Source organism: Lepisosteus platostomus, chromosome 1, assembly GCF_059453375.1.
Source record: "Lepisosteus platostomus isolate fLepPlt1 chromosome 1, fLepPlt1.hap1, whole genome shotgun sequence".
Taxonomy (NCBI): domain Eukaryota; kingdom Metazoa; phylum Chordata; class Actinopteri; order Semionotiformes; family Lepisosteidae; genus Lepisosteus; species Lepisosteus platostomus.
Window position 1 is genome coordinate 64383435 of NC_142611.1, and position 18676 is coordinate 64402110.

At 52.9% G+C, this 18676-nt stretch overlaps 1 protein-coding gene across 1 annotated transcript in view; it reads left to right on the forward strand.

The window, feature by feature from the left end:
• The first annotated feature begins 683 nt into the window (after nt 1-683).
• stat6 (signal transducer and activator of transcription 6, interleukin-4 induced) overlaps nt 684-18676 on the forward strand; it is a 48558-nt gene continuing 30565 nt past the window's right edge. The window contains exon 1 of the mRNA XM_088633515.1: nt 684-1359. The gene's annotated coding sequence lies outside the window, so the exon portion shown is untranslated. The remainder of the gene's footprint in view (nt 1360-18676) is intronic.

Below are 18676 nucleotides of genomic sequence, written 5' to 3' on the forward strand. Positions count from 1 at the left end.
GCACAGGAGATCGCAGGAGCTGGTCCGTACTGGCCCCCCCGAGTGTGGCTCCGCCTGCTGGCGTGCGGGGTCCATCACACCCCTCCCCGGGACTCAACCGGTTCGCTCCAGTTCCACACGCCGGTGGCACAGACGCCAACCCCTCGCTGGCGTGTGGGACCCCAGATTCCCGGTTTTGGGCGGGTCAAACCCCTAGTCGTGTAAAGCAGGGATCCCCAATCCTGGTCCTGAGGGGGGTCAGTGTGTCTACTGGTTCTGGCTCTGGCTCAGCTCGTCTGGGCCAGCTGAACAGCTTCTCCCAGCTCTTCAGGTGCTGCCACTGTGCCACTGCTCTGAAGAGACCTGGACATCTTCCACACTGACCCCCCAGGACCAGGACTGGACATCTTCCAGACACACTGACCCCCCCAGGAACAGGACTGGACACCCTGTGGACACACTGACCCCCCAGGACTGGACACCTTGCAGACACGCTGACCCCCCAGGACAGGACACCCTGCGGCCACACTGACCCCCCAGGACCAGGACTGGGGACTCCTGTTGTAAAAGGGTTCCAGTCTGCCGGTATGGATCCCTAGAGGAAATCTATCTCCCCGTTCAACGCCCGAGTTGGTTCTGCATTCATTATCTAATATAACCAACAGGCGAGGGGGTGGGGAGTTCGAAAACAGGTCTGACAAGCTCGAGGGCTCCACTTGTATCCGAAAGAAGAAGAAGAAAATAATTTTAATCTTCCTAACGTCACAGTTCCCCCCTCCAGTGACAGAAGACTTCGCGACACCAGAACAGAGACAAAATCCGATCCCCGTGTCCGGATTCGGTCGCCTCCTCTGCTCGCTTTCACTTCGGTCTGAACAGAAAGTCCTCAGCAGGTCTCAGCTGCGCCTTCCATCCAATCAGAAAGAAAACGCAATCGAGAGAAAACACAGGAAATGTGTTTATGTCCCTCAGAGAGAGAGAGAGAGAAGACGAGAGAGCGAGAGAGAGTCTTGTCATTTCGAGTTGTGCAAGTCCCAATTCGGGAGAGGCGCTGAGGTTCGAGCCCGCTGTGCGTGGTTCGTCTGACGGTACCCGCTGGCTGAGACGTTGGGGAGTAACAGCCGAGTCGGGCTCGCTTTCCGGTACCGTGCGGGGAAAAGTCATGAAACTCTTACTTCACACGGAAGGAGCTTGAGGGTAGATACCGAAGTTACTGCTCCGAGGGCGAGCGAGAAAGACAGACCGAGAGAGAGAGAGAGAGACGGAGGGAAGGACAGAAGGAGCAAACCGAAGGCCGAAGCCCGTCTTGAGAAACGATTTTCAGATGCTAAGGACTTAAACGAGGAAGGCGTTTATTTTCCCTTCTGGCGACACAAAAAGGTAAGGAACAGATCCACCTCTGTCTGTTTTTTAATAGTTTTTTTTTGTGTGCGTGTTCGTGCGAGTTCCAAAAAGTTCTACCACAGCCCTCACAGAGAGGGGTGTTTTTTTTTTTTATTAAAGGGGGTCAACGCTCACAGGAAGCAGCTGGAATTGGGGGCTCCAGAGAAGGGGGGGTGTTTGTAAAGACCGAACGCCAGCAGCTGGAAGGGCGGGGGCACGAGCCTGGAGGCACGAGCGCCGCGGCGTGCTCCTCCAGTTCCGCCGAAGGTGGACGTTTTTCCCCGGAGCGGGACACTGGGGGGGGGGTGCTTACACTTCCCCTTGCTCTTGTTTACCAGCAGAGCCCGGGGACTCACCCCCGGGGTGACTGACTAACCGCCGGGCGTGTGGTTCTCTACGCTGCGGCTTCGACAACCCAGAGAAACCGTAGCGCCGGACATGGACGCTGTTCTGGAGGGACGCGAGTCGATTACAGCGACGTTGCAGAAACTCGTGATGCCGTTTCAACGGCAGGGTGACCGTCGCGCCCCGCGAAGTGCGGTCCGAAGGCGAGCCGCCCGCCCTGTCCCGGGTCTGTTCTGGACCTGTTGTCCGAGCGGGTATATGGGCTGACGGGCACGAGGTGCTCGGAAGCTGGCGTCGGCGCGCACACGGGTTGGAGGGTCACAGTGCCAGGCTCTGTCCCCTGCAAATCGCTGCCAACTCGCTCGGCGGAGACAGATTGTAGTGACGAATCTAGCCGCTCGGGGAGTTATGTCGGGCTGTCGCCGAAGGGTTACAGTGACCCCGCCAGAACAGAGGACTCCCCCCGGACATGTTGTGTCACCTGTACAAATAACAACCGAGATCATTTCGCTCTGGGCGCTGTGGCTATGAAGAACAGTTTAGATGACTCTGCTTGAGAGTGAGAGATCCTCACACACACACACACGCCTTCATACAGTGTGTGTTGCGGCATGCTCACGCAGACACAACAGAACCCTGCCCTGGTCTGCCAGTGTGCCCCGTGCCTGGGTCTGCCATACTGCTGGTTCTTGGTGTGTGTGTGGGGGGCTCTCTTTATAAACGTGTGAGCTGTCTGCCTGCTGGTGTGGATCGCGGAGGCTTGGAGGTGCTGTTGCAGTCAGAGAGGGACTGTGTGGAGATGTGGAATAAATAATCCCCCTTCTCAACACACACACATGCACGCACCTATTCCAGCCTGTGAGGTCAGGAGCTGCCCATCCTAACACAGGAAAGGTCACGGACAAGAGGAGGCGAAACGGACCATCTGGCTCGTTTGTCGCTCGCTGAAAGACCCCAGGATCTCACCCAGCTGTTTCTTGAAGGAAGCCAAGGTATCCGTTTTGACCGCATGGCTGGGCAGCTTGTTGCCCTCTTCTGCCACCCTTTGTGTAAAGTAGCATCTGTCCTGATCGGAGGAGCTCATCCAGTTGTCAAGACATTAAAGGAGCCAGGTTACCGGCTTCAACAACATGACGGCTACCACAGTCATGAGAGAGGGAGCGTTCCACCCTCCCACCACCCTTTGTGTATATACCATGCCTCCCGTTCTTGGTTTTTAAGTGCACTTACATGCAGCCTCTGCTTGTGCCACCCCATGAGGGGCGACAGGCTGGCCATCTGGATGCAGGCGTGCAGCACCTTGCGCCCTGTCTGCCCCCCCCCCTCCTACCACGAGCCTGAGCCAGGCCTCCGCTCTGGCTGGGGCGGGCAGGAAGGGTCTGCAGAGGGGAGAGTGCTGGGATGGAGGGATACTCCATGTTTCTACTCCAGCGAGCAGGTGCTCGCCGGGGCACGGGACAGCGTCTTCCTCCCGGACTTTCGTTATGAGCTCCCTGGAAATTTGGGACTTTCCAGCCTGGGTTGTTTTCTTAATGATTCTTCCCACCAGGCTGAGTTCTGAGCTCCTACAGCACGTGCTGAATCGGGCCCCTTAATTGAAGCAAGAGTGGTCTTAATTGGGAATTGTTCACAGCTCAAAAGTTAACAACATAGGAAAGGCCACAGATGAAGGGAGGCTGTTCAGCCCAGCCAGCCCATTTGGTAATTAGCTGTCAATTAATCTGAGGATCTCGTCCAGATTAATTTCTTTCTTTCCAAGCAGCGCGAGATCCCGAGGGAAAATGACCAAAGCAGCTTTCGGAAAACGAAATTGTTCACCGAGTTCTTACTGCCCTGTCTTTCTCACACCTGAAGAAGGCTCCACGGCCGAAACGTTGTGTTTTCTTTCCTCTCTTTTCAGCGTGGAGCAGACCTACGACTTGTTCCTTTGCAGCCTGCGCGTGCTGACGCAGCTGCCCAGCTGAGCTATCAGCTCTTGTGTGGTCGCACGTATGCGATCAGTACTTATGGGAGGAAGGGGGCCTGTGTCTAGAGCCAGGGGGACTTCTGCCCCAGCGTGTGGGTGAGAACTCGGGAGCAGTCGCAGACAGGAGGAAGCCGCTTCAGGATCTCATCCAGCTGCTTCCTGATAGAAGCCAGGGGTTCGACTGTCTGCCTGTGTGTGCCCTGCAATGGACTGGCGTCCCGGCAGAGCAGGATTATAACTTTTTCTATTCAGTCTTAAAGGGCTTTCACAGGGACCTGTACTTTTACTGAAGTGCGTTTTTTCACCAAGAAACCATAGAAGACCTTTAGAAAGATCCTGTGCATGTCTAATTTAGACACTGCTTAGGTTAAATGTTTAATTGACTTAATTGACTACTAAGGTTGGACTAAAAACCAGAAGGTGCTAGAACTGAGTTTGACAGCCCCGGGGTAGATCATGTATCCGGTGGTGTAAGATGAAGTAAAAAACAGAATTGAAATGCCAAGATTTTTTATTATTTATTTTTAAAATAAGTAAATTATTTAGTCTTATAAGTAGGATAAGTAAGATTATTTATTCTTACAATAAGTAAGAGTAAAACCAGTGAATTGAACAGTAAAACACAGGTTAGAGGTCACGCGTACAGCAGGTTGTAGGCGGAAGTGCCTTTAAAACCGACAACAGGAGGCACTTCTTTACCCAAAGAGTGGTGGGAGTGTGGAACAAGCTGCCCTGTTACATTGTTGAAGCTGATATCCTGGCATCTTTCAGACAATGGGTGTAAGAGATCCTCCAGTTAGAACAGGGCGGTACTTTACGCAAAGGGTTGTGGTGGTATGGAACAAACGACCCAGCCGTGAAGTTGAAACAGCTGGATGAGGTCCTGGGATCAGTTAACTACTAACTACCAAATGAGCCAGATGGGCAGAATGGGTCCTCTCATTTGAAACCAGGCTTCTGTTCTTAAGAATGTTCTCTGAACAAAGAGGAAGAAAAAAAACATACTCCTGCAGAGGAAGGTAAGACCCCTCTGGAGTCTGAAGACCGATGGTCTGCCTTTCCTCTGGGCACCAAGAGAGACGTCCCTAAGGTGGGCTTTCCGGACTGGGCACTGATGTCCAACTGGGTGGACACATGCCTGGCCTGGGTTGGAAGTGCTAGTTCACTGTGTCGGGTACAACAGGGAAGGCTTGGCTTATATCCAGCATGGTGTAGTGTCTCACATGAGATGGCAAACTCAGAACACAAGGCAGTGCTGGAAAGATCGATCGATTGATTGATTGACCAACCAACTGACCGACCAGCCAGCCAGCCAGCAAACCAGTCAGTCAGTCCTCATTAATAAGTAATAAGGAGAGTTCATACTTCTGGATTGTAAGCAGGACCTCCGCGGTGCAGAACTATGGAACACTAGGAGTGCGTCGTTACAGTCCACTGAGTGAAAGCAGTTTGTGGATAAGGAGGACCTGAGAGGGAGCTGTGTCCAGGTCCAGCTCAGTGGCATTATCAGTATAGCTTCTTCGTGAAGATGAATATTGCAATCTGATGGTGATAATTGGAAATTTTGGGTGTGGGTGTGTTGGAAAACATGGTTAGACCCGACTCGCTGCACAAGGAGTGTGGGAAACGCAGGAATGCTGCAGGTTCGGGCAGGCCGTGCCATCTTTAGCTAAAAACCTCAGAAAGCTTTTGACTCATCGAACAGGAACGTCACCCAAGCAGTTGAGCCAATGGCTGTGTGCTGCCAGTGACGTTACAGGTGACGTTACTCCGAACCCAGGAGGAAGCAGGTTGCAGTATCTCAGTAGCCCTGGTAGATGCTGACAGGAGGTTTACAGTGATTTCTTAGGTGTCTTCCGGAATGTCCAGTCAAGAGGATGGTCAGGGTGTCCAGTCCTGGTCCTGGAGGGGGCAGTGTGTCTGCAGGGTGTCCAGTCCTGGTCCTGGGGGGTCAGTGTGTCTGCAGGGTGTCCAGTCCTGGTCCTGGGGGGGGTCAGCGTGTCTGCAGGGTGTCCAGTCCTGGTCCTGGGGGGTCAGCGTGTCTGCAGGGTGTCCAGTCCTGGTCCTGGAGGGGTCAGTGTGTCTGCAGGGGGTCCAGTCCTGGTCCTGGGGGGTCAGTGTGTCTGCAGGGGGTCCAGTCCTGGTCCTGGGGGGGTCAGTGTGTCTGCAGGGTGTCCAGTCCTGGTCCTGGGGGGGTCAGTGTGTTTATAGGGTGACCAGTCCTGGAGAGTCAGTGTGTCTATAGGGTATAAACACAAAGACTCACACCTGCAGCACTCCCACGTGTTCAGGAAAACAAACAGAGCTGCGCTTGCACAGACTTTGACCCGGCTCCTGTGAAAGCTGTCGTGACAGTGCGTGTGCTCCAGCGTGCTGAGGGGGCAGCGCCGCCAGCTGTGTCATATGTGCGCAGAATCTGCTACTCGGCTGTTCTTATAGACTGTCCTCTCCCTGACTTGTCCCCTGTGCACCAGTGAAATCGGTGCCCCTCCTGATAGATTCTGGGGGTCCTGCAGAGAAAAGCTTTTTTTGAACCCCTGCCCACAGGCCTGAGCCGGGTCGGTCTCCTGCAGTCTGGTGGGCTGCTCTCAATTCTGTTTGGAGAGCGATAAACCAGGGCGGATTTGTTGATCTTTACTTCACCACAATGGCCTGAGCTCTCCCTGTGCAAGGTCCTTATTGCAGTGGTGTGGGCGCTCTGGGAACTGAGTCTCTTTAGTCTGAAGGGAGTGTCCCACACTGACAGGCTGAGGGAACTGAGTCTTTTCAGTCTGAAGGGAGTGTCCCACACTGACAGGCAGATGGAACTGAGTCTCTTTAGTCTGAAGGGAGTGTCCCACACTGACCGGCGGAAGGAACTGAGTCTCTTTAGTCTGAAGGGAGTGTCCCACACTGACAGGCTGAGGGAACTGAGTCTTTTCAGTCTGAAGGGAGTGTCCCACACTGACAGGCTGGAGAAACTGAGTCTCTTTAGTCTGAAGGGAGTGTCCCACACTGACAGGCAGAGGGAACTGAGTCTCTTTAGTCTGAAGGGAGTGTCCCACACTGACAGGCTGGAGAAACTGAGTCTCTTTAGTCTGAAGGGAGTGTCCCACACTGACAGGCTGAGGGAACTGAGTCTTTTCAGTCTGAAGGGAGTGTCCCACACTGACAGGCAGATGGAACTGAGTCTCTTTAGTCCGAAGGGAGTGTCCCACACTGACAGGCTGGAGAAACTGAGTCTCTTTAGTCTGAAGGGAGTGTCCCACACTGACAGGCTGAGGGAACTGAGTCTTTTCAGTCTGAAGGGAGTGTCCCACACTGACAGGCTGGAGAAACTGAGTCTCTTTAGTCTGAAGGGAGTGTCCCACACTGACAGGCAGAGGGAACTGAGTCTCTTTAGTCTGAAGGGAGTGTCCCACACTGACAAGCTGAGGGAACTGAGTCTCTTTAGTCTGAAGGGAGTGTCCCACACTGACAGGCAGATGGAACTGAGTCTCTTTAGTCTGAAGGGAGTGTCCCACACTGACAGGCTGGAGGAACTGAGTCTCTTTAGTCTGAAGGGAGTGTCCCACACTGACAGGCTGGAGAAACTGAGTCTCTTTAGTCTGAAGGGAGTGTCCCACACTGACAGGCTGAGGGAACTGAGTCTTTTCAGTCTGAAGGGAGTGTCCCACACTGACAGGCAGAGGGAACTGAGTCTGTTTAGTCTGAAGGGAGTGTCCCGCACTGAGAGATGGAAGGAACTGAGTCTCTTTAGTCTGAAGGGAGTGTCCCACACTGACAGGCTGGAGGAACTGAGTCTCTTTAGTCTGAAGGGAGTGTCCCACACTGACAGGCTGAGGGAACTGAGTCTTTTCAGTCTGAAGGCAGTGTCCCACACTGACAGGCAGATGGAACTGAGTCTCTTTAGTCTGAAGGGAGTGTCCCACACTGACAGGCTGGAGAAACTGAGTCTCTTTAGTCTGAAGGGAGTGTCCCACACTGACAGGCTGAGGGAACTGAGTCTTTTCAGTCTGAAGGGAGTGTCCCACACTGACAGGCTGGAGAAACTGAGTCTCTTTAGTCTGAAGGGAGTGTCCCACACTGACAGGCAGAGGGAACTGAGTCTCTTTAGTCTGAAGGGAGTGTCCCACACTGACAAGCTGAGGGAACTGAGTCTCTTTAGTCTGAAGGGAGTGTCCCACACTGACCGGCGGAAGGAACTGAGTCTCTTTAGTCTGAAGGGAGTGTCCCACACTGACAGGCTGGAGGAACTGAGTCTCTTTAGTCTGAAGGGAGTGTCCTACACTGACAGGCTGAAGGAACTGAGTCTCTTTAGTCTGAAGGGAGTGTTCCGCACTGAGAGACGGAAGGAACTGAGTCTCTTTAGTCTGAAGGAAGTGTCCCACACTGACAGGCTGGAGGAACTGAGTCTCTTTAGTCTGAAGGGAGTGTCCCACACTGACAGGCTGGAGGAACTGAGTCTCTTTAGTCTGAAGGGAGTGTCCCACACTGACAGGCTGAAGAAACTGAGTCTCTTTAGTCTGAAGGGAGTGTCCCACACTGACAGGCTGAGGGAACTGAGTCTTTTCAGTCTGAAGGGAGTGTCCCACACTGACAGGCTGGAGAAACTGAGTCTCTTTAGTCTGAAGGGAGTGTCCCACACTGACAGCCAGATGGAACTGAGTCTCTTTAGTCTGAAGGGAGTGTCCCACACTGACCGGCGGAAGGAACTGAGTCTCTTTAGTCTGAAGGGAGTGTCCCACACTGACAGGCTGGAGGAACTGAGTCTCTTTAGTCTGAAGGGAGTGTCCTACACTGACAGGCTGAAGGAACTGAGTCTCTTTAGTCTGAAGGGAGTGTCCCGCACTGACAGGCTGGAGGAACTGAGTCTCTTTAGTCTGAAGGGAGTGTCCCACACTGACAGGCTGGAGGAACTGAGTCTCTTTAGTCTGAAGGGAGTGTCCCACACTGACAGGCTGAAGAAACTGAGTCTCTTTAGTCTGAAGGGAGTGTCCCACACTGACAGGCTGAGGGAACTGAGTCTTTTCAGTCTGAAGGGAGTGTCCCACACTGACAGGCTGGAGAAACTGAGTCTCTTTAGTCTGAAGGGAGTGTCCCACACTGACAGCCAGATGGAACTGAGTCTCTTTAGTCTGAAGGGAGTGTCCCACACTGACCGGCGGAAGGAACTGAGTCTCTTTAGTCTGAAGGGAGTGTCCCACACTGACAGGCTGGAGGAACTGAGTCTCTTTAGTCTGAAGGGAGTGTCCTACACTGACAGGCTGAAGGAACTGAGTCTCTTTAGTCTGAAGGGAGTGTCCCGCACTGACAGGCTGAGGGAACTGAGTCTTTTCAGTCTGAAGGGAGTGTCCCACACTGACAGGCTGGAGAAACTGAGTCTCTTTAGTCTGAAGGGAGTGTCCCACACTGACAGCCAGATGGAACTGAGTCTCTTTAGTCTGAAGGGAGTGTCCCACACTGACCGGCGGAAGGAACTGAGTCTCTTTAGTCTGAAGGGAGTGTCCCACACTGACAGGCTGGAGGAACTGAGTCTCTTTAGTCTGAAGGGAGTGTCCTACACTGACAGGCTGAAGGAACTGAGTCTCTTTAGTCTGAAGGGAGTGCCCCACACTGACAGGCTGGAGGAACTGAGTCTCTTTAGTCTGAAGGGAGTGTCCCACACTGACAGGCTGAGGGAACTGAGTCTTTTCAGTCTGAAGGGAGTGTCCCACACTGACAGGCAGATGGAACTGAGTCTCTTTAGTCTGAAGGGAGTGTCCCACACTGACCGGCGGAAGGAACTGAGTCTCTTTAGTCTGAAGGGAGTGTCCCACACTGACAGGCTGGAGAAACTGAGTCTCTTTAGTCTGAAGGGAGTGTCCCACACTGACAGGCTGAGGGAACTGAGTCTTTTCAGTCTGAAGGGAGTGTCCCACACTGACAGGCTGGAGAAACTGAGTCTCTTTAGTCTGAAGGGAGTGTCCCACACTGACAGGCAGAGGGAACTGAGTCTCTTTAGTCTGAAGGGAGTGTCCCACACTGACAAGCTGAGGGAACTGAGTCTCTTTAGTCTGAAGGGAGTGTCCCACACTGACCGGCGGAAGGAACTGAGTCTCTTTAGTCTGAAGGGAGTGTCCCACACTGACAGGCTGGAGGAACTGAGTCTCTTTAGTCTGAAGGGAGTGTCCCACACTGACAGGCTGGAGGAACTGAGTCTCTTTAGTCTGAAGGGAGTGTCCCACACTGACAGGCTGAAGAAACTGAGTCTCTTTAGTCTGAAGGGAGTGTCCCACACTGACAGGCTGAGGGAACTGAGTCTTTTCAGTCTGAAGGGAGTGTCCCACACTGACAGGCTGGAGAAACTGAGTCTCTTTAGTCTGAAGGGAGTGTCCCACACTGACAGCCAGATGGAACTGAGTCTCTTTAGTCTGAAGGGAGTGTCCCACACTGACCGGCGGAAGGAACTGAGTCTCTTTAGTCTGAAGGGAGTGTCCCACACTGACAGGCTGGAGGAACTGAGTCTCTTTAGTCTGAAGGGAGTGTCCTACACTGACAGGCTGAAGGAACTGAGTCTCTTTAGTCTGAAGGGAGTGTCCCGCACTGACAGGCTGGAGGAACTGAGTCTCTTTAGTCTGAAGGGAGTGTCCCACACTGACAGGCTGGAGGAACTGAGTCTCTTTAGTCTGAAGGGAGTGTCCCACACTGACAGGCTGAAGAAACTGAGTCTCTTTAGTCTGAAGGGAGTGTCCCACACTGACAGGCTGAGGGAACTGAGTCTTTTCAGTCTGAAGGGAGTGTCCCACACTGACAGGCTGGAGAAACTGAGTCTCTTTAGTCTGAAGGGAGTGTCCCACACTGACAGCCAGATGGAACTGAGTCTCTTTAGTCTGAAGGGAGTGTCCCACACTGACCGGCGGAAGGAACTGAGTCTCTTTAGTCTGAAGGGAGTGTCCCACACTGACAGGCTGGAGGAACTGAGTCTCTTTAGTCTGAAGGGAGTGTCCTACACTGACAGGCTGAAGGAACTGAGTCTCTTTAGTCTGAAGGGAGTGTCCCGCACTGACAGGCTGAGGGAACTGAGTCTTTTCAGTCTGAAGGGAGTGTCCCACACTGACAGGCTGGAGAAACTGAGTCTCTTTAGTCTGAAGGGAGTGTCCCACACTGACAGCCAGATGGAACTGAGTCTCTTTAGTCTGAAGGGAGTGTCCCACACTGACCGGCGGAAGGAACTGAGTCTCTTTAGTCTGAAGGGAGTGTCCCACACTGACAGGCTGGAGGAACTGAGTCTCTTTAGTCTGAAGGGAGTGTCCTACACTGACAGGCTGAAGGAACTGAGTCTCTTTAGTCTGAAGGGAGTGCCCCACACTGACAGGCTGGAGGAACTGAGTCTCTTTAGTCTGAAGGGAGTGTCCCACACTGACAGGCTGAGGGAACTGAGTCTTTTCAGTCTGAAGGGAGTGTCCCACACTGACAGGCAGATGGAACTGAGTCTCTTTAGTCTGAAGGGAGTGTCCCACACTGACCGGCGGAAGGAACTGAGTCTCTTTAGTCTGAAGGGAGTGTCCCACACTGACAGGCTGGAGGAACTGAGTCTTTTCAGTCTGAAGGGAGTGTCCCACACTGACAGGCTGGAGGAACTGAGTCTCTTTAGTCTGAAGGGAGTGTCCCACACTGACAGGCTGGAGAAACGGAGTCTCTTTAGTCTGAAGGGAGTGTCCCACACTGACAGGCTGAGGGAACTGAGTCTTTTCAGTCTGAAGGGAGTGTCCCACACTGACAGGCAGAAGGAACTGAGTCTCTTTAGTCTGAAGGGAGTGTCCTACACTGACAGGCTGAAGGAACTGAGTCTCTTTAGTCTGAAGGGAGTGTCCCGCACTGAGAGACGGAAGGAACTGAGTCTCTTTAGTCTGAAGGGAGTGTCCCACACTGACAGGCTGGAGGAACTGAGTCTCTTTAGTCTGAAGGGAGTGTCCCACACTGACAGGCTGAGGGAACTGAGTCTTTTCAGTCTGAAGGGAGTGTCCCACACTGACAGGCTGGAGGAACTGAGTCTCTTTAGTCTGAAGGGAGTGTCCCACACTGACCGGCGGAAGGAACTGAGTCTCTTTAGTCTGAAGGGAGTGTCCCACACTGACAGGCTGGAGGAACTGAGTCTCTTTAGTCTGAAGGGAGTGTCCCGCACTGACCGGCGGAAGGAACTGAGTCTCTTTAGTCTGAAGGGAGTGTCCCACACTGACAGGCTGAAGAAACTGAGTCTCTTTAGTCTGAAGGGAGTGTCCCACACTGACAGGCTGAGGGAACTGAGTCTTTTCAGTCTGAAGGGAGTGTCCCACACTGACAGGCAGAGGGATCTGAGTCTCTTTAGTCTGAAGGGAGTGTCCCACACTGACAGGCTGAGGGAACTGAGTCTTTTCAGTCTGAAGGGAGTGTCCCACACTGACAGGCAGATGGAACTGAGTCTCTTTAGTCTGAAGGGAGTGTCCCACACTGACCGGCGGAAGGAACTGATTCTCTTCAGTCTGAAGAGAGTGTACCACACTGACATGCTGATGTAGTTCTTTAGTCTTGAACACAGAGGACTATGAGGGGACCTGATTCAAGTCAAGTATTGGAAACCCTCAAAGATACTGACCGAGGCAGCTGAGTGGGCTTATTCAGACAGTGAAACACAAAACAGAAGACGCAACTTGAAACTATGGAGAAATGCATTTAAAACCAAGAATAGGAGGCATTACTTTGAAGGAAGGTGGAGAAAGCTACTCAGCCATATTGTTGAAGTCGATACCCAGGCTTCCTTCAAGAAATCGCAGGATTACATCCCTGGATTAATTACCAATCTAATTCCAAAAGGGGCATGTGTGCCGTATGGCCTGCTCTGGTCTGTGACTCTTCTGCGTTCTCCTCCTTATTCTGGAATTGGCTGGATTGAAGCAGCTGCATCACAGCTGGCTGATATTGTTACTGGCTGTGAAGCTGAGGCACCAAACGAAAATGTTGTCTAGACCAGATGGGCTGCTTTATTACCATGATCCAAGCACTGTGCTTCAATTCAGTGAGGCAGCAGGCGAGAGGTGGAAGGTTGGCGATCTCGCACAGGGCTGTGCCACGCCTGCCTCATGTCTGTGCCATACCTGCCCCACACCCACACCATACCAGTGCCATACCTGCCCCACACCCACACCATACCAGTGCCATACCTGTCCTACACCCATACCATACCAGTGCCATACTGTACCTGCCCCATACCCACACCATACCAGTGCCATACCTGTCCTACACCCACACCATACCAGTGCCATACCTGTCCTACACCAAAACCATACCAGTGCCGTACCTGCCCCATACCCACACCATACCAGTGCCATACCTGCCCCATACCCACACCATACCAGTGCCATACCTGCCCCATACCCACACCATACCAGTGCCATACCTGTCCCATACCCACACCATACCAGTGCTATACCTGTCCAATACCCACACCATACCAGTGCCATACCTGTCCCATACCCACACCATACCAGTGCCATACCTGTCCCATACCCACACCATACCAGTGCCATACCTGTCCCATACCCACACCATACCAGTGCCATACCTGCCCCATACCTACACCATACCAGTGCCATACCTGTCCCATACCCACACCATACCAGTGCCATACCTGTCCAATACCCACACCATACCAGTGCCATACCTGCCCCATACCCACACCATACCAGTGCCATACCTGTCCAATACCCACACACACACCAGTGCCGTACCTGTCCCATACCCACACCATACCAGTGCCATACCTGTCCTACACCCACACCATACCAGTGCCATACCTGCCCCATACCCACACCATACCAGTGCCATACCTGCCCCATACCCACACCATACCAGTGCCATACCTGTCCTACACCCACACCATACCAGTGCCATACCTGTCCCATACCCACACCATACCAGTGCCATACCTGTCCCATACCCACACCATACCAGTGCCATACCTGTCCAATACCCACACCATACCAGTGCTATACCTGTCCAATACCCACACACACACCAGTGCCGTACCTGTCCCATACCCACACCATACCAGTGCCATACCTGCCCCATACCCACACCATACCAGTGCCATACCTGCCCCATACCCACACCATACCAGTGCCATACCTGTCCTACACCCACACCATACCAGTGCCATACCTGCCCCATACCCACACCATACCAGTGCCATACCTGTCCTACACCCACACCATACCAGTGCCATACCTGCCCCATACCCACACCATACCAGTGCCATACCTGCCCCATACCCACACACACCAGTGCCATACCTGTCCAATACCCACACCATACCAGTGCCATACCTGTCCTACACCCACACCATACCAGTGCCATACCTGTCTTACACCCACACCATACCAGTGCCGTACCTGCCCCATACCCACACCATACCAGTGCCGTACCTGCCCCATACCCACACCATACCAGCCCCAGCTCCCTCCCTCAAAGTGCCCTTTGCTGTGTGGCAAGCCTGGGCAGACACCCTGCCTGCTGAATTCCTACCTTCCTTCCTAAAGACAGACTGGAGTTGAGAACGGGGTGGTGACTGAGGGTGTGTGCTGGGCGGGGTTGGGGGGATGGTGGGGCAGGGGGGCGGTGCGGCGGGGCCCTGCTCCTGGTCTGCTGCGGGTGTGTGCACGCCGACGGCACGCGGAATAGGTTTCCAGGGAGCGGCAGCAGAGCAGTGAAGAGCCCTGCGGGTGGAGCCAGACGCCAGTCAAGCGGCTGTGTGCCGCGCAGTGCCAGCCCGCAGTGTTTATTTTATCAGCAGTGTGACAGGCGGCATTCGCAATCAGTGTAGAAACGGTAGAGACAGTCCCTTTCTTAATTGGTGCACAGCCTGGCGGCTCTGTGCCGACAGGAGACGGCTGTGTCTGGTGGATGATCACAGCTGCGCCTAAGGATACGACCAAATTACCCCCCGGTATCTTCTCCTTATTAGAGGAAAACCACTTGCCAGTGTTTTAGCAGAATGGGGTCAATATGAGTGGCGCCTGATCTACAAGGAAGTCCTTCCTGTGAGCGCAGGCCGTTTCTAACCACGGGGGCCACCCGGAGGCCTCCTGATATCTGCGGCTTCAGGGCGGGCACTCTGGAGCCCCCCAGCAGAGCACGATGGGATTGAACGAGCTCAGGGACCCCGCAGACAGCTGCTGCCTGGAGTCAAAGAGCTCAGTGACCGCTTAGCTCCCAGCTGGGAACAGGAGCAGCTCTTATTCCATGTGGTTTGTCGGCACTTGGAGCTGTGCGCTCTGCTGTAATGGACTGTGATTTCGTCACTGGGGACACTGGGATATAGGAGGCGTGGCGCTTAGGATGAGGCGTTAAACCTGATTGCTTGATCATGACAAATCCCAGGGAATGTTCGGAAGAATAGGAGCGTCTGTCCTCCCTCCAGCTCCCCCTTCAGCCCCTGGGGCAGCAGTGTCTCTCTCCTGCCCTGAGCTGCCCGCAGTGGGGCTGCTGTGCGTCTCCCAGGAGGGGCTGCTCTTCAGCGGGGGAGGAAGTGGGTCTCCTCCTACTGGTGAAGTGCTTTGAGGTCCTTTAGCATGAAGAGCAATGACAGCTTCTTAGTTTTGACCCTTGCAAGGCACTGTTAAATAAATCTCTGTCCGCTTGAGATCTTGCAGGTGTTCTTTCCTCGCGAGCTGTGACAGATCAGCTCTGAGAGTCATGCTGACACGGCGCTTTCATTCCACAGCATCTGGTGCTGCTAAAACTGGGGAGGGCAGAAGATTCTGTAAAATCAGTCTCACCCTTTGGCTCACACACCCACGACAGCTCCTGCCCTAGCTCCTGTCTTCAGGTGGAGTAACGCAGGTCGGGAGTGGGGTGGCACAGCTCAGGGTGAAGCTCATTAACAGAGTGGCTTTGGTGCAGGACACAGGCTTCTGTCCTTATGTTATGGCTGCAATACCTGTTCCACTAGGGCACCATCCTCAAGTGTAAAGACACCGTCTCCCAGGGCACCAAACACCTCCTCTGTCAAAAGCTTCTAGTTCACCCTCTGAAGGGCACCTGATTCTAGGGCACCATCTGTAAGAGCACCAATTTCTAGGACACCATCTGTAAGGGCACCAGCATCTAGGACATCCTCTGTAAAACACCAGCATCTAGGACATCCTCTGTAAGGGCACCAGCATCTAGGACATCCTCTGTAAGGGCACCAGCGTCTAGGGCACTATCTGTAAGGGCACCAGCTTCTAGGACTTCCTCTATAAGGGCAAAAGCTTCTAGGGCACCATCTGTAAGGGCACCAGCTTCTAGGACATCCTCTGTAAAACACCAGCTTCTAATTCACCCTCTGTAAGGGCACCAGCTTCTAGGACATCCTCTGTAAGGACACCAGCTTCTAGAGCACCATCTTTTAAGACGCTGTCTTCTAGGGCACACTGTGCCGGGGTGCTGTCTTCTAGGGCACACTGTGTTAAGATGCTGTCTTCTAGGGCACACTGTGTCAAGATGCTGTCTTCTAGGGCACACTCTGCCCAGACCCTGTTTTCTAGGGCACACTGTGTTAAGATGCTGTCTTCTAGGGCACACTGTGTTAAGATGTTGTCTTCTAGGGCACACTCTGCCCAGACCCTGTTTTCTAGGGCACACTGTGTCAAGATGCTGTCTTCTAGGGCACACTCTGCCCAGACCCTGTTTTCTAGGGCACACTGTGTTAAGATGCTGTCTTCTAGGGCACACTGTGTTAAGATGTTGTCTTCTAGGGCACACTCTGCCCAGACCCTGTTTTCTAGGGCACACTGTGTTAAGATGCTGTCTTCTAGGGCACACTGTGTCAAGATGCTGTCTTCTAGGACACACTCTGCCCAGACCGTGTCTTCTAGGGCACACTGTGTCAAGATGCTGTCTTCTAGGACACACTCTGCCCAGACCGTGTCTTCTAGGGCACACTGTGTTAAGATGCTGTCTTCTAGGGCACACTCTGCCCAGACCGTGTCTTCTAGGGCACACTGTGTTAAGATGTTGTCTTCTAGGGCACACTCTGCCCAGACCCTGTTTTCTAGGGCACACTGTGTTAAGATGCTGTCTTCTAGGGCACACTGTGTCAAGATGCTGTCTTCTAGGGCACACTCTGCCCAGACCCTGTTTTCTAGGGCACACTGTGTTAAGATGCTGTCTTCTAGGGCACACTGTGTTAAGATGTTGTCTTCTAGGGCACACTCTGCCCAGACCCTGTTTTCTAGGGCACACTGTGTCAAGATGCTGTCTTCTAGGGCACACTCTGCCCAGACCCTGTTTTCTAGGGCACACTGTGTTAAGATGCTGTCTTCTAGGGCACACTGTGTTAAGATGTTGTCTTCTAGGGCACACTCTGCCCAGACCCTGTTTTCTAGGGCACACTGTGTTAAGATGCTGTCTTCTAGGGCACACTGTGTCAAGATGCTGTCTTCTAGGGCACACTCTGCCCAGACCGTGTCTTCTAGGGCACACTGTGTTAAGATGCTGTCTTCTAGGGCACACTGTGTCAAGATGCTGTCTTCTAGGGCACACTCTGCCCAGACCCTGTTTTCTAGGGCACACTGTGTTAAGATGCTGTCTTCTAGGGCACACTGTGTCAAGATGCTGTCTTCTAGGACACACTGTGTCAAGATGCTGTCTTCTAGGGCACACTCTGCCCAGACCCTGTTTTCTAGGGCACACTCTGTAAGGACGGTGATGACTTGAGACTGAGGTGAGTGTGTGGAATCACAGGGAAGACTCCTGTTGTAGAGACGAGCAGTGACCTGCTTTAGTGTTGCCGTACAGATAAGGTTAAAAAGTTAATGGTGTGCAAGATGAGCCAGATCTTCCCAGGATGAGTTTACAGGCTCGAGGTGCCATACACTGCTGGTGTTGGATTACATCAGTGCTCTGCTTCAGGTCCTCCTTAGGCTTCGGTCCTGGGCTGTAAAAGACTATAATTGCATTGAAGTTTCCCATCAATCCAATTAACTACTGAAGAGATCAGGTTGCAATGAAAGGCCGGGATACCCAGTCCAAGAGTCCCTGTTATCAGAACCACCTGAGGCTGTGAATGGGTTGACAAACAGCCGAGTCCAGAGTGAATCGGATCCCACAAGACTTTGTTCGGCACGCTAGCGCCGCCCCAGTGGAGATCTGGAGAGGCTAGCCATCGGGGGGTTACAGCAGCGGCAATGTCTGGCCACCCACAAGCCCTGCGAGGTTGTCTTGGTATTTTTAGCTCCTGCAGTTTATTCAAGTGTTAAGAGAAAAACACGAGAATCGGATGATGAAGAGATTTGTTGAATTAAGATGAGCACAGAGGAGTGCTTGGCTCAGCCTAGCAGGAGTGACTCATGGCTGACCAGACAGGTGCAGAGCTGCAAAACTCCCCACTTGGAGGCTTATCTGAGCAACAGGCTTTTTCTCTTTAGATGTCTTTGAAGGTGTTAAAGAAAACTAGAAAACCTGATGTCATCAGCTATTACTCATTTTTCTGCACCCTGCTACATTTGTTCTTGTAAAGATAAATAAGGCTAAGAGCAGGAAGTGCTTCTTTACACAAAGATTCACAGGAGTGTGGAACAAGCTACCAGCAGAGCTTGTGGGCAGAGCAGATCCTTGGTTCACTTTGCTAGTAACTACCAGGTGAGCCAGACTGTCCGAACAGCCCCGTCTCGCTCACAGGCATCACGTTCTTCACTTCTGACGATCTTAAATAGCTGAGTAGCCAATTAGCTAGATAGATAAGACTTTATTGATCCCGAAGGGAAATTGATGATTGCCCCAATTGCCCCTTTAAAAGATTTCTGTTTCACCTGCTGGGCCTGGGCCTGGGCCAGTGTTGGGATCAGTAGCGCGTGATCGGGTATGATGCTCTTCCTGGGATCAGGGTGTAGCACCCTGGCTGTGTGGGCACCCACTGGAGCTGCGGCGTGGCAACAACTGTTATTGCACAACAGTGAGCTGCGGGTCGGTGTCACTGGTTAGTGGATTTGAATACTTCATCGTTTTATAGTGCATTCTGGAAAC